This window comes from Phasianus colchicus, chromosome 3, assembly GCF_987193195.1.
Source record: "Phasianus colchicus chromosome 3, bPhaCol1.hap1.1, whole genome shotgun sequence".
Classification (NCBI taxonomy): domain Eukaryota; kingdom Metazoa; phylum Chordata; class Aves; order Galliformes; family Phasianidae; genus Phasianus; species Phasianus colchicus.
In genome coordinates this window covers 93487810-93513382 of record NC_143438.1, presented here as the reverse complement: position 1 = coordinate 93513382, position 25573 = coordinate 93487810, and the positions used below count along the sequence as shown (strand labels likewise).

The following is a 25573-nucleotide window of genomic DNA, read 5'->3' as shown; positions in this document are numbered from 1 at the left end:
GTTGCAAGGGATTTTCCACTGCTCCTGTAGAGCAGGAATGTGCCTCCATCACAGGCATCCATAAGAGCAGTCACCATTGGGTGACTCATGTTCAGCTGAACCTTACTTTCCTTGGCCCTTTCAGGGGTGCTTTCAATTCAGTTTTTCCAGTGAGGTGACTTTTCTGTAGGCACCTAAAAACCTGAAGCTGGTGACTAAGGTGCTTGGTAACTTCATTTTTCTTTGTGATCACAATTTTTTTCCCTCCCCTCTTTAAAAAAAAAAAAAAGTGGAGAGGAAGATCTGGTTTTCAGCAAAACCAGAAGTGATACTCTCCCGTGTAAATTTCTGGGTTGCTAATGTGCTTTTCACAGTTTTTACAGAAGCCTTGCTCTTGTTATTGGTTGGGAGGGAGACCTCAGGCCAGATTTACCAGGAACAATGCTGCCTGCTCATGCTGGTACAGGTACAGGCTCAAGACTGGTTTTGTTTCATAATGTAAAAGTCTTTGGTGGCTAGAGAGCCTCGTTGTCTGCAGACTTGGGATATCCCATATTGTGTGACGCTGAAGGACAGCACCAATGCTGTAGCTGCTCATTGAGGTTAAACCTATGGGAAGGAGGTAGCAAGAAGTTCCTCTTGCATTGGCATCTACCTCTTCTCAGAATTCTCAGAAATGCTGAGGATGGGAAGATCTGAGGGCTCTATTACCACCTCCTGCTCCAATGAGGACAAGCTTTCTTTGAGTTGCTCTGGCCCTTTTCCAGTTGAGATCTTTCAGAGATCTTTCTCTGTTATTTCCCTGAGTGCTTAAGTGTTGCTTTGCCAAAGGTCTTGGTTTGTTTTCCTTCTCAGGTCTGGTAGGAATTTCCCTTCTTGCATTTTATGACCCGATGCTTGGCCTTTCTCAGCATGCCTTTGACGAGCATTTTGCTCTGACTTTTTTTTTTTTATATCCACTCCATGTTAAATAGCTGAAGGCAGGACCTTGGTCCCCCTCTTAACCTGCTTCTTTCCAGCCTGCCCTGTTGCATGGGGTCATTCAAACCTAAGTTTGGGACTGCTGAACTTGATGAGCTTGAATAAGCTTGGTTGCCCAGAGAGGTGGTGGATGACCTGTCCATGGAGACATTCAAGGTCAGGCTGAATAAGGCTCTGGGCACCCTGATTGTTCTGTAGGTGTCCCTGTTCATTTGCTGGAGAGTTGGACTAGGTGACTTGAAAGGGTCCCTTCAAACTCAAATAATTCTGTGATTCTATAAGCTGTTCCTTCCACCATTCAGCAGTCTGGGATGAGGTGGGATGTTGTGGCTGAAGGTGGTAAGAAAATTCAACATATAGCTTTGAGTAGTAAGAGCAATGCTTCTCCTGCTACATAGGGGAAGTAATTTCATAGAATCACATAGTGTCCCACATTAGAAGGGGCCTACAAGGACTGTTGAATCCAACCCCTGGCTCCACAAAGGACCACACAAAACTCAAACCCCATGTCTGAGAGCACTGTCCACACAATCCCTGAACTTTGGCAGGTCTGGGGTCATGACCACTGTCATGGGGGCCTGTTCCATGCCCACCACCTTCTGGTGAATAGTCTTTTCCTAACATGCAGCCTGACCCTCCACTGATGCTGTTCCTCTATGCAGTTGGAGGCTCTAATGGACCTGATTTTTTTGGATAGTCCTATGTAGAGACAGGCACTGGACTTGATGATCCTTATAAGTCCCTTCCACCTTGGGCTATTCTTTGATTCTATTCTATGATTCTGCATCAACAGCCTGAAGAGACAGGAACAGAAAGTGTGTTGACACCCTTTGCAGCAACTGGTCCTGGTTGCTGCTTATCAGCAACCTTCCCATATAGTGCTTTCTCCTGGGCATGAGTCAAACTCTTGAGGCACAGCCAACAGATTATTGATGCTCATTGACAAAAAGCATGCATCAGCCTTTCATTCATTTCCTGGAGCTGCTGCTTGCTTTCTGTTGGGGCTGGCAGTAGGGTAGGTAGTGTTGGGGGGAGAAGGGACTTATTATGTGACTTGAGAAGGGTAGCCATGAAGTTGTTTGAGTTGGAAGGGACCTTTAAAAGCCATCTAGCCCAACTCCTCTGCGATGAATAGGGATGCACACACAATTAAATCAGGTTGCTCAGAGCCCTGTCCTGCCTGACCTTGAATGTCTTCAGTGACCAAGTCTCTAGCATAAGCTTCTCTTTCATCTGCTTAATGACATGGCCTTTGCTCACCTGTAGGCTCTTCAAAGAGACAGCCTTTGGGCTGATCCATCGTAATCGGTGCAGAGAAGGAAGTGGGTGTGATAAGAGCTCCTTAGCAAGGAGTATTTTCTGTTGGACTGCTTCTTACACTCTGTGCCTGCTCCCTGGTGAGCCATCGGATTAAGGAGAAAACAAAACAGCTGTAGGCTGGCAGACTGGTGAGAGGTGGGAAATTCCTGCAGGGATGTGAGGAAGAAAAACATGAAGGGTTGCCAGAGGGTTCTTCTCTCTCCCCCACCTTCTTCCCATGAGACCTGATGTTGCGAAACTGGAGGAGAAAAAAAAATGGGAGAAATGGAACAGAAACTTTAAAGGGGAATATTTTTTGTCAGTATGATAGGAAAATATTTAAGCGAGGCCATTGCTGTTGGGCTTTAAGCCTTCTTCCTCAGAATGCAGTAAATGGAATAACTTCTTATCCAGCCCCCTTTAGTAAGAGGAAATCACAGCTGTGTTTTGGCATTAATAAAATACGTGCTTCGGGAGCTTCGTGTTGTACTCTGTGTCCGTCTACAGTTAGCCAAGTTCATATGGCTGTAAAATAAGCTCCACGGGGATGGGCATTAGCCCATGTCATGTGTTTGTAAATGTGGTACTGCTGGTGCCAAGGTGAGCGGCTGCAAAGGAAAGCGAATGGTTGACCTACAAGAAACTGGATCCTTGTAACAAAATGAAGGGCAGTCTAATGAGGGGAAGAGGAAGGGCTGCCAAGGCAAAGATAAAACTCTAGGATATCGAGTTTGTGCAGTGGGAAGGAGAGCTCATGGCACTGTGCCCAGCTTTGGAAGGAGGGGGATAGCTGCCCATCACTAGCATCCCACAGGGAGCGAGTAGATGACATGCTGACTGGTTTGTCCTATGGCTTCTTTTTAGAAATAATTGCCATATTCTTGGCCGGTCAAGCACATGCATTATTTAAAAGAACAACACAGGCTCAGGAATTTCTCAGTCTAACTGTGCCCATCCCAAGTGCTGAGAACAGCTTTTCCAAATCTTAATCCTGAGCTGCTGCAGGCTGGGGCATGAGGAATTCCAATAAATTACTTAATTACAATTCTTAATCCAAACCTGGATTAGGCTGCAATTACAAGTGATCGGTTTGCCTCAGAAATAAGCCTTTAAATAACTGCAGAAGGGGTTATAAATTCCTTCTCTTGCCATGAGCCTGAGAAAAGCATGATGCGATATCTCTGCAAGCCAAGGCAGCTTCTAGCTAGCCTGTAGTGCATCAGGCTTGTAAAGGAGGGATGGGAAGTAGGTAGCTGATATCTTTAAAAAAAAAAAAAAAAAAGTTGTGTTTCAAGCTCAGTGGAATGTGTGCAACTCTCCCTTCTCTTGCACATAAGACATTTACCTACTAAGGTGAGTCAGGTGAGGAATTCTCTAATTCCTTCCCAGAAGTTGCCTCTATGTGAATAAGCTCTTTGTTTTATATCGGTATTCTCTGTTATTTCTTCTATCTATTTTTTTAAGCTGGACTCTTGAGTTAGGTGGGAATTATTGCAACCAGTTGTAAGCAGGGCTTACATCTCCTTCTTGGAAGCTCTCTCTCAGGCAGAAAGAGTCCCTGCAGTTCATTCCTGGTGCTGCAAACCCTACTTATATCAGAGGAAGAATATGGGAGGGTTAAATCTCTACTGCTTTCTCTTCCTGTGCATTTCTGGACATAAAAGAATGGATTCTGGAGCTCCTGGTCTCCTAGTTGGACAAAGAATTCCCCACTCAGGCTCCCATTGAAAGCAAATCCTGTTTGTTGCCCTTTTAGAGGTAAGACTTGAAGGTGGGGATGAGAGATGAAGAATAGGGCCCTGTAGGTCTGGCCTCATTTCCTAGCTTCTCCTAACCCAGGCACATGGCAGAATGCTATTATTCTTCTGTTTTGTACTCACTTTTTCTCCCTTTATCATTAATATTCTATATTGGACAGATGCAGTTTCACTTCTTATCCAGCTTTCTAAAGTGCATTTCTGTATACTGGAAAAGAAAAGAAAAAACTAAACAGGATACATAATACAATAAATAAAACCAAATTGCTCAGACTATTTTTTCCCTCATTAGATTCTAAGACAAGAGGGTTTGGTATCCCTTAGCACCTTAATTTGGTGTTGCTATTGCTGGTAATGGGCCATAAGCTTTTAAATGAGTTTGTGAGACCTCAGGATTTAGGTTTGCAAGGTTTTCTCCAACTGAGTTTGTCTTGACCTGCCTGAGGCTTTGTTTCACTTGGCTGAGCTGTAAGAGCAATTTTTCTAATTGACCAGGTGGCTTTGGCTAATTTGTTCTACTTTTATCTGTCTTTGTATGATGCAGCTGTAGGCTTTTATAGATAGCAATAACAATCCATTATTCTGTATACATGAGGTATTTATGGCACAGACACAAAGGTATAACGTAGAGAAAAACAGGTCTGGTATAACAGCAGAGAACTGGAGAAGTGGAGATGTGAATAAGAAAAGATGGGGCTGAGACTGGCACGGGAGGTTCTTGGTTATTAACAGCTCATCACTAGCTGAAGAAATGCAGACCTGGAGATCATGGAATCATTAAGGTTGGAAAAGACCTCTAAGATCATCTAATCCAGCCATCAACCCCTCACCACAACACCCACTAAACCATGTCACTCATTGCCACATCTATCCTGAGCATCTCCAGGGATTGTGACTCCATTGCTTCCATGGGCAGCCTGTTCCAGTACCTCATCAAGATGGACCAGGCATGGTTTAAGGGTAACAGGAAAACAAAAAAAAGCATCGGGTTGCAGTTTTTGCCTATAAGACAAGATGTTGATGTTGTAGCAAAAGCCCATCTTTCTCAAGTTCCCTTGTGCTCTTCTGATCTTGCTGATACCGTGCTGATCTCAGAGCCGTGGTAATGGAGCTAGTAGAGTAGCTCTTGGAACAAGTCACCAAAGGGAAATCCATGTGGCTTCAGAAGTTATGAGCTTTTCTAGTGGCTTAGCTCTAATCTGAGGTTTCAACTTAGATTGGGCAGTTAAAGATGGAAGGTGAGGCAGAATTACAGAACAGGTGAGAGTAGAAGGGACATCTGGAGGTCACCAGCTCAAACTCCTGCTCAAAGAGGAATACCCAGAGCTGCCAAGACCACAGAATCACTAAGGTTGGAAAAGACCACCAAGATCATCTAGTCCAACTGCTGAGCCATCCTCACCATGCCTACTAAACCAAGTCCTTAAGTGCCACATATTCCCAGTCCTTGAAATCCTCCAGGGACGGTGACTCCATCACTTCTCTCTACCATGTCCAGGTGGTTTCTGAAGATGTCTAAGAAGGCAGACTTCATCACCTCACTGGGCAGCTTGTGCCAGTGTTCCATCAAAACTGTACAGCCAGTGGGTTAAATGCAGCATTAGTCATAGTCCACAAAGTGTTTGCACACATTTCCCCTTTTCTGTAGTTCTAGTTTGTATAGTGTGCAAGTCTGAGAGTCTTCATCCCTTTTCAGGTGGCCTCAGTTTCTCCTAGGCTGGTCACCACTTCCTATCTCCTGTCTTTTTTAAAAGAGGAACTGCTTATGTCAGTGGCATTTGCTTTCCTTTGGGTTTACTTTCAGGCCCCAGTATCACACAAGGTGAGGGAGACTGGATCCTCACCTCTGCTAAGAGCAGATGGAGAAATCTTTCTCCTACCCTCATTGTGGTGGAGACCAGAGATGAGTGATGTCCTCCAGCAGTCTGTGTTGGGACTGATGCTGTTCAACATCTTTATCAATGACATAGACAGTGGGCTTGAGAGGGACTGAGTGCACCCTCAGCAAGTTTGTGGATGACACCAAGCTGAGTGGTGCAGTTGATACAACAGAAGGAAGGGATGCCATCCAATGGGACCCGAACAATCTTGAAAGGTCTGCCCATGTGAACCTAACAAGGTTCATCAAAGCCAACTGCAAGATGTTGCACTTGGGTTGGGGCAATCCTAGTTATGCATACAGATTAGAAAAAGACAAAGCACTGGCTGCAAAATTCCACAAGAAATCTTGGTCCAGGCTATGCATGATGTGCAAATGTATCAGTAGCACAGGTGATCTGTGCCAGCCAGGAACCAGCCTTCATATTGGCCATCATCCCTGCCAGCACTTCACAGGGAACTGGGAGCTGCTGCCTTTGAGACCATGCAGGCTGAGAAGAGCAAACTGAGATGAATGCTCTCCTGATGGTGTTTCTGTTTGCTGTCCTCTGTATATGGACTTTGGTGAGTTGTCTAAGGTTAATGCAAGTCTTAGGCTGGGAGAATGAGAGCTATTGTTTTTTTCCTTGGAGAAGACATATTCTAAAATTCTAAACCCATTGGTCTTTAAGAAGACAACAGGCTACTTGCATAAAGAGCAGCTCTGTGGTCAGCTTTTCCTCTCCTTCACACTACTGCAGCAGGGCCCTGTTCTTAGACACCCTACATCGTTTAGCTGCCCACAGAGGAAACCAAAATTTGTCATCTTCTGTATTCTCATGGCACGTCACAAGAAAAGGCCCTTTTTGTTTTTGCTACAATCCCAATCCCAGCTTCAGGTGCAGCTAATACTGCACTTTTTGTGGGGAGTACAGCTGAACTGTGAGCTAAAAATTGAGTGCAGCCTTTACTGATGTTCTGGCCCTGTGACCATTTGTCAAATACTGTAATGTGATAGTTGAATGTCAGCATCTGCTGAGAGCCTGATGCTCTGAGATCTTATCTGTAAAGAAGTTTTTTTCAACTGGGAAGTGGGTGCTTAGCAATTTTGGGTGTAGGTCAGTAGAAGGACTGGATCTACACAACCACACTGTCTATGTCTTAATGTCCCGTGGCCTGCAGAAGAATGGAAATGGGTCCAACTGGGAAGGAGATTCTTTCCTTGACCTCATACAAATAGTCTGTGTTTCCCTCCCATAGCCAACTTGCTGATGTGCTATGTCTGTACCAACCAGGCCAGCAAAGATCAGTGCCTGGAGGCTTCCAGATGTGTCAGAAATGAGACAGTCTGCATGACTTCTATTGTGAAGATCAGTGTTGGTGAATCCCATGGCCATGACCTGGCTGGCTGTGGCCTCCTAGCCCTGCTGCCCAATGTTCCTGTGTGATCCAACTCTACTCTCAGTGAAGCTGTTTCTGTTCTGGTGCATTGGGGTCTGAAATGTTCTCCATTGCTGGGGATTTGGGAAACCCGAGTATCGTTGGGTTGCAGGTCAAGCCCAATTTGCTTGAGCAGAGAAACAAAGGGTAATTAAATAAATCATAAATCATACAGACATGGGTGATCTCTACCCGGTAAAGACAGGATTTGCCCTTGTAACAAAGGTTCATGGGTTGTTTTTGTTTGTCTCTCGATCTAGTGGAAGGTGATCAACAAATCTGCAAACTAGCAGTCTGTTATCTGCTTTTCATGAATTCTGCAGCCACGACTGCTGCAATTGCAGTTAGAGAATTGTAGAATCATTAAGGTTGGAAAAGACCACCAGGATCATCAAGTCCAAAAGTTGACCCATCACCACCATACCCTACACTAAACCATGTCCCTAAGTGCCACATCTACCCTTTCCTTGAAAACCTCCAGGGATGCTGACTCCACCACCTCCCTGGGCAGCCTGTTCCAATGCATTACCACTCTTTCAGAGAATAAATGTTTCCTAATATCCAACCTGAACCTGCCCTGGAACTACTTAAGTCCATTAACTCTCATCCTAGATACAGTGAGGCATCCGGGATGAGATGTCTCTTCCTGGTACTGGGATCTGCAGTTCTTGTCAGTGTCAGCAAGTCCATTCTCTGAACTGGACTGTGATGCCCTGGAAAATTGGGTTCCTGTTGAATAACCCATCTTAGCCCATTCTGGTCTCCCAGTTCCTCCCATTGTTTTACTCATCTGTTTTCTGAACAGCTGGTGATCAAACATGGACAGACCAGTCTGAACCTGACTTGATCCTTCCCTTTAATCTTCTAGTTTTCTCATGCAACTGGGCTCTGTGGCCACCATGAAATAAAAGAGAATAAATAAATAACACCCGTCTTGGAAAGGTCTGTTGATAGCTGACTCACAGCAGGGCTGGGGTTTTGCAAGCAGCATGGTCTGGTTGTTCCTGCAATTAGAGAGAGCTAAACAAATGGAGATGAGTAGGAGGAGGATATTATCCTAATCAGCACAACCCTGGAGCAAAGTGTGTCTCCTACTGCTTCAGCCAGGCAGAAATTTCTGAGGGTGCATAGAAAGGCATCTAGAAAATCATTAATTTACATATTCAGTGGTATTTTACTAGCTACTCTCCAGTCCTGACAGGAGTTGGGATGCCAGGGGGAAAGCATATAAGCAAATGACATCTCCTAGGTCTGTTGCTGGCTCTGAGGTTAGCTGGTACCTATCTGTATCCCTCCAAAATAAAGAGGCTGTGTCCAAAATGCCAATTGGAAAGTACGTCTAATTTGTGATAAGTTCTGCACCCTGTCCAGGAATTGTCAGAGATGGTCTTAATCATTCAGGCAAAAACTTTGCTAATAATTAAACAACATGGACAACTGTTCCCATGCTGTAGGACAGCTCTTGAAACTATGATCAAACTCTTCATGTATTATTGGGATAGATATAGCTGTTTCTGTGACAGCTCTTCTTCAGTGTGGTTCTAGCCTCAGGGAAGCTGGAAGGTTGGTGACTTCCTCTGTAGCACAACTGGATCACAAGCAAATTAGGTAATATGGTACTGGGAAGCCCCTAGGGCATCATTTTCCTTCCTTGAGCCAAAGGGCAGGTTCTCCAGCCAAAGGATTACAACTCTGTGTAACGTGGCCCCCAGGCTGCCCATGCTGTGTTGTTGAACCTAAATATCTCTGTGCCATGGTGGGACTCCCATGTTGAGCACCCAGATAGCTTCAGAGCACTCAGGAAAAGTGTGAGCATGTGGTCAAAGCCAAAGAATCAAACTCCTTCAGCAATTTGGAACAAGAAGAGTTTAAGCCCATGTTGATTTTCAGCAAGCCCTGTAGATTCAATAATGCACCTTGTTAATCATATTGAAAAATAACACGACTATTTTTCACTTCTTCCACGGAAATAAGAGTCAAGGCAGATTAAATCAAACTGCTTCTTTGCCTGTGCAGAGCTTTGTCCTTTGGCTGCAGGACACGCAGCCTTGGCTGCTGATTTCCAGATCCTTACAAAGAGTCATCCTTGCAGGAGGACATCATCTTGTGAATCACACTGGGCAATCCTTGTTCTCTGCAATGGGTCTGGCTCTTTGGTTCCTTCCTCGTGACATCGAGGAGGACTGACACACCTCCTTCAGCTTCCACAATGGCAGGCAGTCCCTATGCCTGGTAGAACTTCATCTGTTGGGCAAGCGATGTGGCTTACCCTCTCCACGCCCAGAAGCTGTATGTCCATTGCTGAGGAATGATGAATGCTCATGGGGTTATCAGGGCTGACTTCACCATCCTGTTAATCCTGCTTCATGTCAGCAGCACGGATAGCCCGAGTGGTTTGAAGCCAATGTCAGATACCTCAAAAATACCTGAAAATTACTACCCCCAACACCAGTACTACCCCTCACCATTATTTATTTATTTTTTTCATTGAAAAGGATGATACCATGGGTTTTGGTGTCCCTCTGAACTTCCTCTGGCCATGCCTTTACTGTGATGAGCAATGAGTAGTCCTATCAGGTGCCTTATATGTGCAAGATGCTCATGACTTCTGCTTCAGGGCTGCTCATGCATCTGGCTGATCTGTTCAAGACCTAAAATTCACCCAGGTATTTTTGCCTTCCCTTTCTCCATCTAAGCTCTTCTACATGTTCTCTGAGTCTCTGCCTATTCTTATTCTGCATTTCCATCTCCTAAATCCCAGGTTGTGTCCAGGTCCCTGTTCTCCTTCAACCCCATTTTCTTTCCTCTTGTCAAGTCTTGCAAGGTGGAGGAGTTGAGCAGACCAAGCAGCTTTAATCTGGCGGAGAATCTGTTCTCGCTTTGTCCTCTCTGCTCTTTGATGGCTCGATCTATGATGATTCATGGAGAAGTCTGCAGGTTTCATGCACCAATTTTCCTGGTAGCTCTTTCCTTAGAAGCAGAAGTGTGACAAGCAGTCAAACAGAGGCTTCAGATGGTCTTAAATTATCAGCTTCAGCTCCACCCAAATAGATAAACAGACAGAGAAGTCATACAGGCTGGGAACCTTACATTTGAATGCTATCTAGCAGGACTTTGCATTGGATGCTCTGTGTAGAAGGGGCACAAAGGTGTTCTTACACTTTTCTCAGGTGTAGCAAAGCTGGAAACCGACTTCCAATGTGCCAACTCCTGAGTTTGAACGCTGAAGCCATTGTTCTCTTGCTGCAGCTGCTTTCAAAAGTAGGATGTGAAGCATTTAGGACTTTACAGGTAACCAGCATCTTTTATAGGCTACAGGAAATCATAAAACGTTTCCTGTTTATATTGTCAACCATGAATACAGAGCTAGATCTACCCTGACTGTAGACATAAGGGAGTTCTCCAGGTCTAACCCTGGAAAGGCACTTGGCAGTCATCCACACAATGAAGGCATTAATTTATGCTACTTATTGCCATTTTGCTTTGAGTAGATGCCTTTGCTGAACTATCTGGCCATAGATGTGGTGCAGTAGTGCTACACTGATAGTACTACTAGCCTGACCATAGAGACATTAAAGCATTAAAAGCAATAAATGGGATGAATTGCCCTGGTGGTGCTTTCACTTATCTTCAGACCCATCAGACCAGCCTGAAGGCAATGCCGAGGTGAGAAAACAACCAACGTGCATTCCTATCCTGTCAAATAATACATGATCCCTGCCCATCTTTTAAAATTGTTGTCTTCATCATCACTCAGTCCAAACGCAGGCGAGATATATATCCTGTCCCCAGATGAGGGTGCTCTTCCTGAGCTGTGAAGACGTCTGAGAGAAGATGAAAGCTTTCCTCCTTGCCCTTCTGGCTTTGGTCCTATGTGCATATCAAGGTAAGAGCATGGTTTCTACTAGACAAAGAATTGTTGAATGTTGGAAAGTCAGAGAGAACTCATGGGAAGGGATGTCTCTGTACTTGGAATGCCTTAGTGTTTGCAGTGGAGCTGCTGAAGGACATGGAATTCCTCTTTGATTTCTCAGCCTGAATGTATGAAGGCTTGCTTTATTTTCAGAGTATATTTCTCTATAAATTCACATACTACTGGATTTTTATGAAAGCAAGACGAACAAAAAAGTAGGAAGCAGTTGCCACTTTTCTGTCTTTGATAAAAGACTTTCCAATGGGTTTGTTTGTTCAGATGTTGTAAGACTGTGGTTATTTCTATATCTTGATGAAGTTCTCCAGCTTACAATCACACAATGCATCCAACCTTCATGCTCCTATCTCCTCCTGCAGCTAGTGACACCATTTCTAGTGGGATAGAGCCAGATCTACATCTTCATTTGTGCAGCTTCCTGCTGAATGCCCCTACTGTCTGCCCTTCTAAGAGACCATATTCAAGTGATTTCTGGGACTTTGGAGTCAAGCTGGGGAACTGGGGAGAAGTTTGGTAGTGAGCTATATGGGATAAGTGTCTTTATGCTGGGATATTGGGTGGAGAGGAATATTTGCATCATATTTGCATTATGGATTGTATTGTTTATTTTACTGAGATTGAAATCTGAGCCCTCTGACAGTATATGGTCCTATATCCGCTATTGATAAAATACATAAGCAACCAGGAGAGTAAATGTCATCCTTGATTTGTAGAGAGAAATAAGGTTTTCCAGCTCTTGGAAATTTGCCACATTTTCTGCTGTAGAAAAATAATTTGTTGGAATAGTTATTTCTGTCTCATTGTGGCCTAAGAATACCTTTCTGCTGTTTACCTTGGTTCACTTTCTAGAATAGTGATTTTTGCAAATTTCCAAGTGTTAACAAGGCCCAGGGGACAGTGAGATTGTCTTCAGCACCAAAACCAAGAGCACCTTAACTCAAGTTAGATAACTTAGGCAGTAAAAAAACAAAGTTTTGGGCTGTACATGTCTTGTGGCTGAATTCACACAGCTAAGAGTTAAACGTAATATTCTTCATTGGTGTTTTAACACAGATTTGAGGGCGTTGAAGTTTCACCCATAAACCCTTAGTGTGGGGACTGACAACTTCAGGCCATGGAGGTCCCAATTAATGGGACAAACAACTGCCAGTGCTTATGGACCAGTTTGGCTGTACTCTTATTTATAGTGTCCCCAGCAGCTAGAAAAGGTGAATCCAAGCCTTGGGACATCCCTGTAGACTTCTACAGCAGATCCTGACCTTCTCTGTTCTTTGCATCATATCAAACCCAGTGTCTTTGGCTCACTGTGCTGTATTTTGAGTGCAGGGCAGGAACTTCTACACACAGATGCTTGCATCTGGGTGCGTGTGTTGGATTTAAATGTGCAAGTGTGCAGGGAGCAGAGTGAGTTGAGTCTGAGTCTTGCAAATCCAGAGTTTTCAGCAAACTTGCATGTTGTGCACTTGAGGGTCGATGGAAAGAAAGTTGGTAATTTTTGCTAGTGGGAGTAATAGCATTTTGTCATCATCTTTCATATTCCATCTTCTCGTGTCTCGTCCTGCAGCAAAAGCCCTATATTGCTACACCTGTGAGTGGGAACAAAGCAACTGGAGCTGTCTGAAGGCTAAGAAGTGCTCAGACACGGATGAGTACTGTGTGACGAATGTTGCCTCTGTAGGAATAGGTACGTGCTGTCAGTGCACAGGGACTCAGGAATGGAATGTGGGGTTTTGGCTAGATTTGTATGGTTGCCCTTTGTGAATGGATGAGTTGAGGAATCGTGGGGAAGGACATCTGGAAAGTGGAGATTTTGATTTTGAGATTTTGATCCAGCAGTGCTGAAGTTAGCAGAGTTTTAAAAATTCCTCCCCAACACAGCTTGGGATAAAAGGATACTGAAAAAGGTCTAGTGAGATGCAGAAGGAAATAAAACCTGGCAACGTGCTTTCAATCCAGGCAAGAACATTCCTTCATGGAGCTTCATGGAGCTGGATTCAATATTCCTTGTGGATCCCTTCCACCTCAGGATATTATATGATTCTATGTATGCCATCTTTGTACACCTAATAAAGACTCAGCATGAGGATCTATGCTGGGAAGTGCTGGATGCCCTTCAGAGATATTAAATGGTCTTGGCAATCACTGAGTGGGTGAGATTGGGAGGGGTCTTACTGACTGTGCTGGTCCTCAGGACAGGAAGACATATTAGTTCCACTTCTAGAAGACTGAAGAGCTCTTGGGAAGTCCACATCACTAACACTGCTCTCCCCTTTCTCCTTTGATCAAGGTTCTTTGTCTTTTTGGAAGAGGATCACTAAGAAGTGCTCCAGAACCTGTCCATACCACAACTTCAGTCTGGGCCTGGCTACCTACACCTCGTTCTGCTGCCAATCCTTCTTGTGCAACCTACCTGCCTGCCCAGGACCCAGGCTTGCTCGACCATAAGATGTTGGGTTTCCTGAATCAGTGTCCTTCACTTGCTCTGAGAAAAGGGCTCCTGAAGGCCTGAAGAACATAATCAGGTTTCCCCAGAGGGTATGGCAGGGGGAAGTCTTTCATTGAGAGTATGATGTAGTACTGGAACAGGTTGCCTAGAGAGGTGGTGGTGCCCTGACTGTGGATGTGATTGAGACCAGGTTGGACAGGGACCTGGGCAACTTGATCTAGTGGTTGAAAACCTTGCCTGTGGCAGCGGGATTGGAACGTTATGATCCTTGAGTTCTCTTCCAATCCAAACCACTCGACAACTCTGACTATCATTCCATGATTATGTGATTCTATGACTCTATGATTCTATGATTCTATGGTACGGACGCTATGCATGCATACTAAGTAGATAAAATACTATCGTTGCCACCTCCTGCCCTGTGTTGCCTCTCCATCTGGAGCTTCTTACTTGCTTCTCATGCCTAAGTTCTGTCACCCCAGCACTTTGATGCAGAAGTGGCCATGCAATGTCCTCTGCAGCTTGGAGGAGGGAGATGCTGTTTCTGCATGGCCTGTGTCTCTCTAGAGGGACTTCTGCAGTCTTGCCTTGTCTTGGGTGCAGCTGGGAGCCACACAGCAAAGAGCAGCTTTCCAGCCTTGGGATAGAGGGTAGACCAGAAAAAAGTACTTCTTGGTCCCAATTCAAAGTAAACTACAAACTCACATCGTATCTGCTGGGGAAGGGAAACAGTATAAAATCCTGAGCTTGTAATGGATCCCAACCACAGATTTTCTCCCTTGCCTCCCTCTGTACAGCCTCTTGCTCCTGGTCTCCAGCTAGTGCCAATGACATCCCTGTGCTACCATGCCATTAGCAGTTGACGTTCTTGTTGCTTTTGGCTCTGACCATGATGCCACACTTTTATAAAAAACAATATGCTTATCTGCAGTCCTTGTCCCCACCTCCATTTCCAGGGGCTCTCACTGGCCATCTCCTTCATGTTGCCTTGCTTGCTTGCAGCTGCTGTTTGAGCCAAGTGAACCAGTTCCCCTAGATCTACCTCTTGGCAATGCATCGTCCTACAGCGAGTCATTCATTTACCCATCCCTCGGACATCCCTCAGAGCAATTGCAGGGTAATGAAAAATATTTGCAGCCTTTGGGTCAGTCTGGGGAGGAACATCTGGAGAGGTTTATGAGAGAAGAATACAGATTTTTGAGTATTTCATGTAGATGTTTCTAGAAACTGCAGAGAATGGAGGGTAAAAGGAAGCTGAAAAAATGAATTATGACAGTGAGAGCTCAGGGATTGTCCATTGCCAAAGGTGTTGCTGAGTGTCTTTCTCTCTTCCCAATTAGTACTTTTTGGAGGAGAATGGAAATGCACGAACTTGGATAAGCTGGGAGGGTGGAGGAGCTCTTCTCAGGTCTGGGGCCATGATTTGGATGCTGAACCTTTACACCACACTCCCATGAGCAAAACAGAGCACATCTGCAGCCTAGGACTCGCTTCACAATCAACTCTCTGAGCTTTCAAATCTGCAAAGCGCTGCTGAGCCAAAGGATGACGCTCCATGCTGTGTGGTGCTTCCAACCCAACTCTGGTAAACAAGGGGACAAAAGGGGCTTTGAGCCCTGCTGAGTGCATCTCCCTGGGGCCAGTGCCATGGCTTCTCCGGATGAATGCCTCCTTCTGAAGTGCTGCATAACAGCAGCCTTCAGAGATGCATGCTCTCTTTTATTAATCGACTTCAGCCTTTCCTTTACCCCTACACCAAGCTGCAAGGACAGCTCTCTGGTCTGAAGAAGCCATGCTGACCAATGCACCTCTCTTTACCTCTTAGACCACGATCTTTTTCATGCCCTAATTAGGAATCTGCATCTTCTTTTCGCCTTGAAGCAATCACAGCACCTTCCTGTCTCAAAGCCTGAGTGCTCAAAAGCTCTAATTTACTCCAGACACAATTTTTTAATGTAAAAAAAAAAATGACTTTGTGTGTGTGTGTGTTTTGGTTGGTTTTTTGTTATTGTTGTTTTGTTTTTTTTTCAGTGCACCAGAATTATTCAGCTCTCTGAAAGGAATCCCAGTTGGACAGACTCTAATAATTAATATTTCATTGCGTTGGATTTACACGTCCTGCGGCAGCAGAGACAGTCCCCTGCAGCCTGCAGGAAAAGACTGGATTGTTTTCTTCCTTTTTTTTTTTTTTTTGGCCATTTTAAAGCAAAACTGTCTTATTTTGCTTGGTTTGCTTGCTTGGCTTGCTCTATCCTTGCTGCAGAAAAGCCTTCTTGTACCCCATGGTAAATATAAGGGAACATAAATGTAAAGAGCAAAAGGCACTGCAGCTCTATGGCATCAAAATGTGACTTCCTCCCATGGCACAAAACCATCCTGGAGGAGCAAAACCTCTTATCTGAGATGCATGGGTAGAAAAAAAGACCTAGGTGCTATGTTTAACTACTGATTCTGCCCAGCAGTTAAGAGTTGATGGGGACCACAGAAAGATGGCAGTCATTAGCACAAGGATGAGGCTGTCCAGTAAATTACCCTGTGGATCCCAAGAACTTGAATCAGACTTTTGCAATTGGCACTGCACCAGTCCCTGCTTGTCCTAGCACATGGCATAGAGTGGAAGAACATTTTGAGGTTGTTTCCCAAAGTGATGGTAGACACTGAAGAGAAGCACATGGAAGAAGAAGTGTCTGAGCATGGCAGGAGGCAAACACTGCATCCTTTCAGTGGCTAGAGCTGGCATGTGCATGCAGCATAGAGGTGAAGAAACACACAAATTACAGATGACATAATAAGTGCTTGACTGCAGATAATAAATAGCAGTTTAAATACCGAAGCGATGAGTCAAATGGAAGGAAGGGGAAGCTGTGACGTAGCTGCTTTGGGGCCAGGTGGTTGTATGGTCAGATCTGCTGTGTCTGGTTATAATCCTTTTCCTCAAGCATCACAGCTAAAAACTTGCAGCCTCCAACAGCCAAACCCATGCAATAAATTTAACCCAAGCTGTGAGTGTGTGAGCAAAGCTGAAAGAGTGCTGGAAGCCAACTGGAGCCATCAAGCCTTGCAAAGATTAGGGCAAATGGCAAATACAGGCAGTCAAGCCTTTCTATGGCCACCACCCACCCAAACCAACAAGATGAGTGTGAAGGCAAGCAGGAAAACCCCAAACCACCTTTCTGAAGAGTGGTTCCACCAAACTGTTGCCCAACTCTCTGTAGGGCTTGATGTGTAGGGTCAGATCCTCGTTTTCTTAGTGGGATTGTGGGCTTCACTAGGATGTTGGTGAGACCTTGCAGACAACCCTGCCCATGGCAGGGGGCTGGAGCTGGATAAACATAGATCCATAGAATCATTTGAGTTGCAAGGTCATCTTGAGTTTAAAGGTCATCTAGTCCATCTCCCCTGCAACAAACAGAGACATCTACAGCTCAGTTGGGTTACTCAGGGACTGGACCTGCTTGACCTTGAATGTCACCCACTGCATCTATGGGGCAACCTGTTCCAGTGCTTCACTATCCTTATAGTGGGAAGAAAAAAAAAAATTGTCCTTATATTCAGTCTAAATCTCCCCTCTTGTAGTTTGAAACCATTTCCCCTTGTCCTATCACAACACACCCTGCTAAAATGTCTGTCCCCTTCTTTCTTACAGACCCCCATTTAGATACTGAAAGGCTGCTCTGATCTCCCTGGAGCCTTTTCTTCTCCAGGCTGGATAGCCCCAGCTCTCTCAGCTTGTTCTCACAGGAGAGATGTTCCATCCCTTGGATCATTTTTGTGACATCTCCATGGACTTATGTCACCTCCCTGCTGGGGCCTGGGGTGGGATCTCAACTTTGAGGGAAATTCCAGCAATTTGGGGAGTTTTTCAAAACAGAAATTAGAAACAGAGGCCCTGTATGGAGTCAAGTCACATTTTTATTTGTTGTACAGATTGAAACCAGCTGTTTTAATTTTTATTTTCATTTTGTTTCTTCACTTTTGACTTCACAGAACACAGAATCATAGAATCATTAAGAAACACCTTCAAGACCACCTAGTCCCACCGCCAATCAATCACCAAAATGCCCACTAACCCGTGTTCCTCAGTGCCACATCTTCACATTTTTTGGACATGTATAGGAACAGTGAATCCACCACCTCTAAACGAGTAGGAAGTAAAATAACCTTTGGGAAGCCACACCATGGGCTTCATTGATGTATCTCAACTCTGGATGCATCAACTTGAGATAGTAGAAATCTGGGCACTTTGGGGGTGATTCCCCAAATTAGTTGCTTTGAACCACTGACAAAATAAAAATAATGACAGCAAAAATATGGGGAGAAATAAGACTCCTTATACTTATTGAAAGGAAACTCGACAGAAGTCAACACATTTCCACAAAACTTCAATTTTGCTTTAGTGATACGTGTCAAAAAAAAAAAAAAAAAAAGGAAAAACAAAAAAAAAGGAAAAAAAAAATCACTTTCCTGGGAAATCCTGGATGGATTCCAACAATGAGAGCTGATCTAAGCCCACGAGAGGGAGCTGATGCCTCTGTACTGTACTGGAGTGGCTACAGAATGCCAGAGCAATTTTCAAGGGAACAGAAACCAGCAGCCATGCAAGGGATGCAAGGGCTCTGCTGGAAACCAACCAGACTGTGTGAGCAGCCCTGGCGAGCCTCCAGCATCTGCTTACTCCCACGCTGTCGGCAGCAGGGGATGTGCCTCTGTTTATTGGCATAGAGTTTTCTTGTTTGTCTCATACCAACTCCTGGGGAGCTTGTTCTTGCTTTAGCATAGACTCATAGAATCATGGAACCACAGAACCATAGAATAATTTGGGGTTGTAAGGGACTTTAAAGGTCATCAAGTTCCAAGCCCCTGCGCCATAGGCAGGGTTGCCAGTCACTAGACCAGGCTGTCCATAGTCCCATCCAACAAAATATCCAAAGCCCAAAGCTGGTACCAAGCTATGCAAGGTTTCAGCCCACAGCATACAGCTGTGGGCTACTTGGAAATGGGATGCAAACCTCCTTTCCTTCCTGTGGTGCTCTTGGGAGTCCCGCCAATTGCTGGACTTTATGCAGGGAACATTCTTTTCTTGGCACCTGCAAAGTCCCCTGGTTTAGGGAGTGAAGAGAGAATCAAACTGGAGGGATCTCTGCTGTTACAGAATCATAGAGTCATTAAGGTTGGAAAAGACCACTACAGTCATCTAGTACAATTGTCAACCCATCACCACCATGTCCCTCTAAACCACAGCTACAAGTTTCTTGAACACCTCCAGGAACAGTGACCCCATTACCTCCCCGTGCACCTGTTCCAATCCTTCACCACTCTTTCTGAGAACAGATTTCTCATAATATCCAATCTGAATTATGGATGACTGTCCCCTCTTTCCGATTTTCCTGCACATTCCCTCTTTGCAATAATGACTCCTTTAACATCTTCTCCCCTCTCTAATACTAAATTCCACTAACTATTTCCATTCCTTCTTATCCATGGGGATTAGCCCCCTCCTTAACCCTTAAAGCTGCCTGCCTGGTGCCATGCAAAGCTCAGATCCTGCAGTGCTGTTCTGCTATAACCGATGTAACACTCATCCTTCCTTTCATGCAACACAGAAATCTGTCATGGCAAAACCAGAGTTGCTCCCACGTTGCTCCCTCCTACAGAAATGCTGTTCTTCAACTCACTATAAAGCTGAGGAGCTCATGTTAGGAGCTCTATTAGGACCATTTTACAATCGGAGGTGAGGGCAAGGGAGTGGACGTTGCTCAGTGTATTGGTTGCTTGGCCAAAGCATGACTTGGTGTCAGCAAAGACACAAGTCTTGCAGTCAGAAGCATGAGCTCAAACCCATCTGAAGGGATTCATGAGCCATTAGTCTCATGTTCAACCAGGAGGATCTGGGCGGTGCACAGAGTGGAGATTGCAGGGCCAGGACTTGTCCCCCAGAGATGATCCCAACAGCAGGATGAGATACAGAGTCCCGTGTCCTCAGGAAACCTCTAAAAGCAGTGGGTGGGAGCACTGGCGTGGGTGAGGAGGGCAGAGTAAATAAATGCTACAGCAGAGAGGAGAGCAAGGAGAAGGCTTGGAAATATCCTCCACCCTAGAAAACCTGGGAGACCAGCTTATCTACTCCTTGTCCGGCTCCCAGCTGGATGTCAGCAGTGGTGACAAGGGAAGGCAGTGCTTTGTCCCCTCTGCACAGCTTAAAAACCTCTCCAGGCTGCTTTGTTTCTCCTTTCCCCATGCTCAGAGCTTTTCGCTGTGCAGGGAAAAAGTTGCTGTGCTGTTGGGCTGGATGCAACTGCAGATTGATGTTCCCCCCAGGGCTCGTCCACATTGTGGGACTGAAGGATTCAGAGGAAGAAAAGCTTGAAGAATTGCTGAGTTTTGGGAAATTTAATTTCCCAAAATACCCACTGTCACCAAGACGTGGTGGCAGAAACCCAGTCCTGCCTGAGATCCTCTCCTGCTTCCAAGGAAATGAGCACAAATGGTGCTCAGCAGATCCCAAGCATTACAGATAAATGGCCAGCTGGGTCAGGGCTGTCTCCTGCACATTGTCTTGACATTGGTGAAAAATTCACCTCTGGAATTGTGCTGATGAGCAAGCCCATGCCCTTGTCCTTGACTAATTTACTGTTGTTGATATAGGCTCAAATCTCCTTTTTATTATCAGAGCATTTCAGAGGGCACAACCATGTTGTGCAACCCAATTCCTGCACATGCAGTAATTGCTTGCTTAGTATGGTGTTTTGCATCCTCTCCTTTCTGACCGTGTTTCTCTGGGGAAATGAGATGGAATGCTCCATCCCTGGAGGCATTCAAGGCCAGGCTGGATGTGGCTCTGGTCTAGTGGTTGGCAACCCTGCCCATGGTAGGGGGGGTTGAAAATAGTTGATCATTACGGTCCTTTTCAACCCAGGCTATTTCTATGATTCAATGATTCTGTGAATGGATGGCATCAGAGTGGGACCTTGTCCCACCAGTAGGAGCCCATGGCAGTGGGACACTGAAGATGTTGTGACTGTGGAAGTGATATCAGAAAGTAATGCCAGGTGTGGTGGATGGGTCAGTGGGGAAAGTTGTGCCTGGAGAATGAGGAGTGAGGTTTCGTCTTCAAAACAGGTATCCAGCGTTCAGCCTGTCCCAGAGACATTTTGATTAGCATTTCCTTTGTCCCAAATCTCTTTTAGAACGAACAAAGAGTGCTCAGGCATTGGAACAAACTGTCTGGGGAGGTGTTGGAGTCACTGTCCCTGGAGGTTTTCATGAACTATGGAGATGTGGCACTGAGGAACATGGTTTAGTGAATATAGAGGAGATGGGTTGGGGTTGGACTTCATGATCACTGTGATCTTTTTCGACTTTAATGATTCTACGATTTTAAAGTTGGGTTTTCCTCCATGCTGGGGAGGCAGAAGAGAGCAGCTGTGATGTTCACAGTGCCTGATGCCAAGCACTGCATTTTACAGCTCAGAAATGGGAGGATGTTTCTCTGCCCCACGCAATCAGAGAGAGAAAAACTTCATAAAGCTTCTTTTCCCATCAGAGATCTTGCTTCCTTCCCCTGCCCTGGTCATGCTTTGGGCTGCAAAGGAAAGCAGCAATTGCAGCAGCAAAATCCACCTCTTTACCATGCGAGTGATTTTGGGCATGCTTCTCAAATTGGGAATGAGTCAAAACCCAGTACCCAGTGTATACAGTCAAACTGGGACACGTTGTTCCAACTATGCCCTTTTCTTGGCAAGCACAATGGTGTCTACAAGCCCAGGGTGGTTTTTCCACGCTGCTATTGCTCCCTGGCATGGTGTGGGTGGCTTTTGGTTCCCATGCCCTTCCCAGGCTGTCATCTGTGAGGTTTTCAAAGCTTCTATTTGTGCTATGTGACTGGTGAGCTGGGTTTTGGAGGGGCTGCTCCACCAAAAGATGGCATAGACTGTGGCAAGAGAGCTGCTCTCCCCATAATCTGGAGCAGCAGGGATGAGGGTGAAGAACCAAAGCCTGGAAAGGCTGCAGCATGCTGAAAAGGCAGACCAGTTCCTTTCCTTCCCTCTGCTTGACCACCAGTGAAAATATACATCATTGAAGTATATTTTCTCCATGATAATAATAAAATAATAATAATAAAAAAAAACCAACCACACACAGCTCTGACTCTTTGGCTGATCCTCCTGGGAAAATACCCTCTTGCTTGCTCTGTTAGGCATACGATTGTGTTCCCAGATATCCTGCTGTTTGTTTCTCTACCCTTCTGAAAACACACCTTTCGGGTTGGGATGGTTTCAGCCAGCGTGTTTCCTCCATCCACTGCTCCTCCACCTGCTGTGGGCTCAGCTCTTGCAGAGACAGCCCTGTTCTCCTTGCTCTCCCTGTCTGCCTTTGAGGATGCGGCTGTGGAGGTTTCAGCATGGCTATTATCCAAGGTGTGACGAGTTTCTAGATGTAACAAGCACCTTTTTCTCACCATGCAACCGGGGTTACTAACGCCTTGCTGGGTGAGCAGGAGTGGGTCAGGAGAAGAACTGGAGCACCCTGATCTTCCCACGCATGTGCTGAATTTTTCCACTCTCAACCGAGTCTCACTTTCCACTCTCAGTTGGGTCTCACCTGCAAGATATCAGAACCAGAATTCTTAAAACAAATGAACTGAAGACAGGTAGTCTATGGAGCTCATTACAGCTTTCCCCCAGATGGAGAAAGAAAGTTTTCTCATTTCACTCTCAGCTCTCATCTAACCATGGAAATTTTAGCTATCAGGTTGCACGTTGCACAGCAGAAGATATTTCCAGCCCTGAAAGAACCATCACTCAAATCATTGGATGAGTCAAGCAAATTAAAAAAAAAAAAAAAAGAACAATTTTGCAAAGCATGACTGTTTCCTTGCCTTCTGGGGAAGAAGGGGATGTGTGGCATGCTGGGTGTCTTTATAATGGGTAGATAAGGGAAATTATATTTCTGACAGAAGGTAAATGGACAAGTACACCACGACTTTCTGGTGTCCCTGTGGAGGCTCTCACAAGGCCAGTTGCTACCACAGCAACTGTGTCACTGATGAGCTGCTCTCACATATCCCTAGAAGCTCCAAATGACTGTTCCCTGCACCACCACGTGACTCTAGGATCTTGAATTTTAGGAAGGCTGAACCTCCAGATATCCCACATTCAAGGAAATGCAATGGCAGAATTATCAGCTGAGCTGTGTTACGAGTGTAGCTTCAATAAACCTGTCTAAAATAATGTCTCTCCAAACACAGTGGTGGCCAGTGGTGTCTTCCTTGGAGAGAACTGGCATTAACTCCTTAGAGATTATGCCAAAGGAATTTTCTCTTTCAGCTCTTCTTCATCACAACCATCCTTTCCACTGACCTTTTTCCTTCAGACCCTACAGATTTCCAGTATCCTCCCTCCTGGCTACAGAGGTCTCACCACCAACACAAACCTTGGCTCTGAATTCAAGAAGGATGATTCACATCCATAGCCTCTCTCCTTTACAAACAGGGTGGTGACCTCCAAATTGCTTGCAAGGAACAGTCTCATGTGAGGACTGCTGATTGGGGTGTGCCCAAACTGTGTTGATAGTCTGATGGTATGGATAAGGCTGGGCTTGTGCTCTGTTTGCTACTCTGGATCTGATCCTTGAGCCAGGACATTAATGGGGATGTGAATCAGGGTACTTGACCCCATCACTGAACTAGGTGATCTTAGTGGCCTTTTCCAACCATTATGATTCTATGCTTCTATGAGTCGTCTAATGTGTCCCAAGCTGATGGGACTGAGTTATCTCTCACGACCTTGGAGGTAAAAGGCATGTGAGAAAAAGGTTTAGGTAGCTTCTTGGCTGGTAGCCATGGCCCCAGTAGGCTCATGTTCATAGAATCATAGAATCATAGACTGATTTGGGTTGGAAGGGACCTCAAAAATCATATAGTTCCAATCTCCCTATTGCAAACAGGGTTACCATTCACTACATCAGGCTGCCCAGTGCCTCACTCAACATGGCCTACAATGCTTCCACAACTTTGGGCAACCTGTTCTCGAGCCTCACTGCTCCTGTTATTCAGCTCTTGTGACCAATGGCAAAACTTTTTGTGACAGTCAGCTGTCACGCTGAGATAAAAGTCTACCAAATTTATATTGTTTTCAGCCAGACAAGGTGAATTTGGGCTAGTCCTGTGCTTCCTAGCTGAAGGCTTGTTAGCCTCCACTATCTCCCATAAGGCTGCCTTGAGGATCTCTGTCCATTTTGGAGCCTACTTGTTCTGTTTGGAGCTAGGATGAGAGGTAATGGCCTTGAAGTCCACCAGGAGATGTTCATGTTGGATATCAGGAAAAATTTATTTCTCAGAAGAGTGATACTGCACTGGAACAGGCTGTCCAGAGAAGTGGTGGAGTCCCCATCCCTGGAGGCATTCAAGAACCAAGGAGATGTGGCACTTGACCACGTGGTTCAATGCTTATGATGGTGAAGGGTCAACAGTTGGACCTGACAGTCCAAGTGGTATTTTCCAACATTAATGATTCTTTGATTCTACCAGTCAGATGCCTCTACACTTAACTCCGTTGCCACTGCAATGAAATATGGAGCCTTCCCTGACCCATCAAGGAAGGAGGAGAGGATACAACCTGACCAGCCTGATTCTATCTGGGGCTGAGCTGGACTGCTTGCCCTGCATGCTCCAGCTGCATGATTCAGGCATATCATGAGCACAGCTCAGAACTTGTTCCTTGTCTTCTTGTCCCACGAACTTTTCTCTCCCACATTCTGCAGTTTGCAACCCTGAGCTGAAATGAAGAATTTCTGTGATTGGAGCCACCCTCCAGAAATTAAAAAAGGAGAAATTGGGGGGGGAACTGACAGTAAAACTTTCTCAGACCTTGACATTTGTAACATATATCCGCTCCATCGTGCATTGAGAACACTCTTTGTCTATTTGCAGTTACATAAAAGCTTTGCACAATGTGCTCCCAAGGTCTGGCACAAACACACGTGCTGACCACTGCCAAACACAAAGTGGGTTAAAGTTTCTTCCTCAAAACTCCGAGGCTCTGTTAATTTTTTACATCCTCCACGGTACCATCAGGTTGGCGACCACCTCGTCCACCTTCTGCTCTCCCCCCAAACCCCATCCCCTTTGTTTTCTTTCTACCTTCTTTCCCCCTTGTCCCCCCCCAGCTTTTTCCTCTCCTTGCTTTTAAAAACTGAGCTCCAAGACATACTTGGCCCCTGTTGGTGGTATTGGTGGAAGCCCAGAGCCCTGGCAGTGGCCCTGGGCGTGACTGCAATAGCAACACCATGCAAGAAAAAAACAGTTTGAGACATGGCCAGAACCTGGTCTGGGTCTAAAAGCTTTTGCAGTTTTCTCCTTCAGGATACGGGGGTAGGGGCCAGGTGATGCTCTAGTTGCCTTCTGCATTCAGGCTTTACAGCATTGCAGCTGAGATTTGTGGAGCTATAGAAAATGCTCCTCAGACCTAAAGCGATGTGGTTGATACCTAAGCAGCATCTGCACAAAACATGTGCACTGTGCAGAGTGATTAAGTAATGCCACCATAGGGGACACAGTGAAGGACCAATCCTTCCCTCCCATCCCATTTTCTTATATTCCCTCTGACTGTCTTTAATTATTTCCCCACTAGAGCTTTGTCTGTTCACTTTGATTTATTTTTTGCTTTGTAACAATATTTCTCAACTCTCTCTTTCTCTCTTTCCAGTTCTGGTTGAAATATTAATCTTGTTTATTATTATTACCCTTCCCTCTCTCTAATCTATTTAAATGCTTTCCTACATTTCTACTTCCTACAGCCCATTTCTCACTTGTAGGTTTTCTGTTCTGCTGCACTGTGTTTTAATAGTGTCATTTATTTACTGCTCATTTATTTGTTTTAATTT

General features: G+C 45.2%; 1 pseudogene across 1 annotated transcript; it reads left to right on the top strand.

Annotated features, from left to right (window-relative positions):
* The first annotated feature begins 4359 nt into the window (after positions 1-4359).
* Positions 4360-19201, top strand: LOC149918748 (lymphocyte antigen 6E-like; annotated as a pseudogene). The gene is made up of 3 exons (XR_016465388.1): positions 4360-11199; positions 12809-12928; positions 13532-19201. The product of XR_016465388.1 is annotated as a lymphocyte antigen 6E-like (transcript).
* The last annotated feature ends 6372 nt before the right edge of the window (positions 19202-25573 follow it).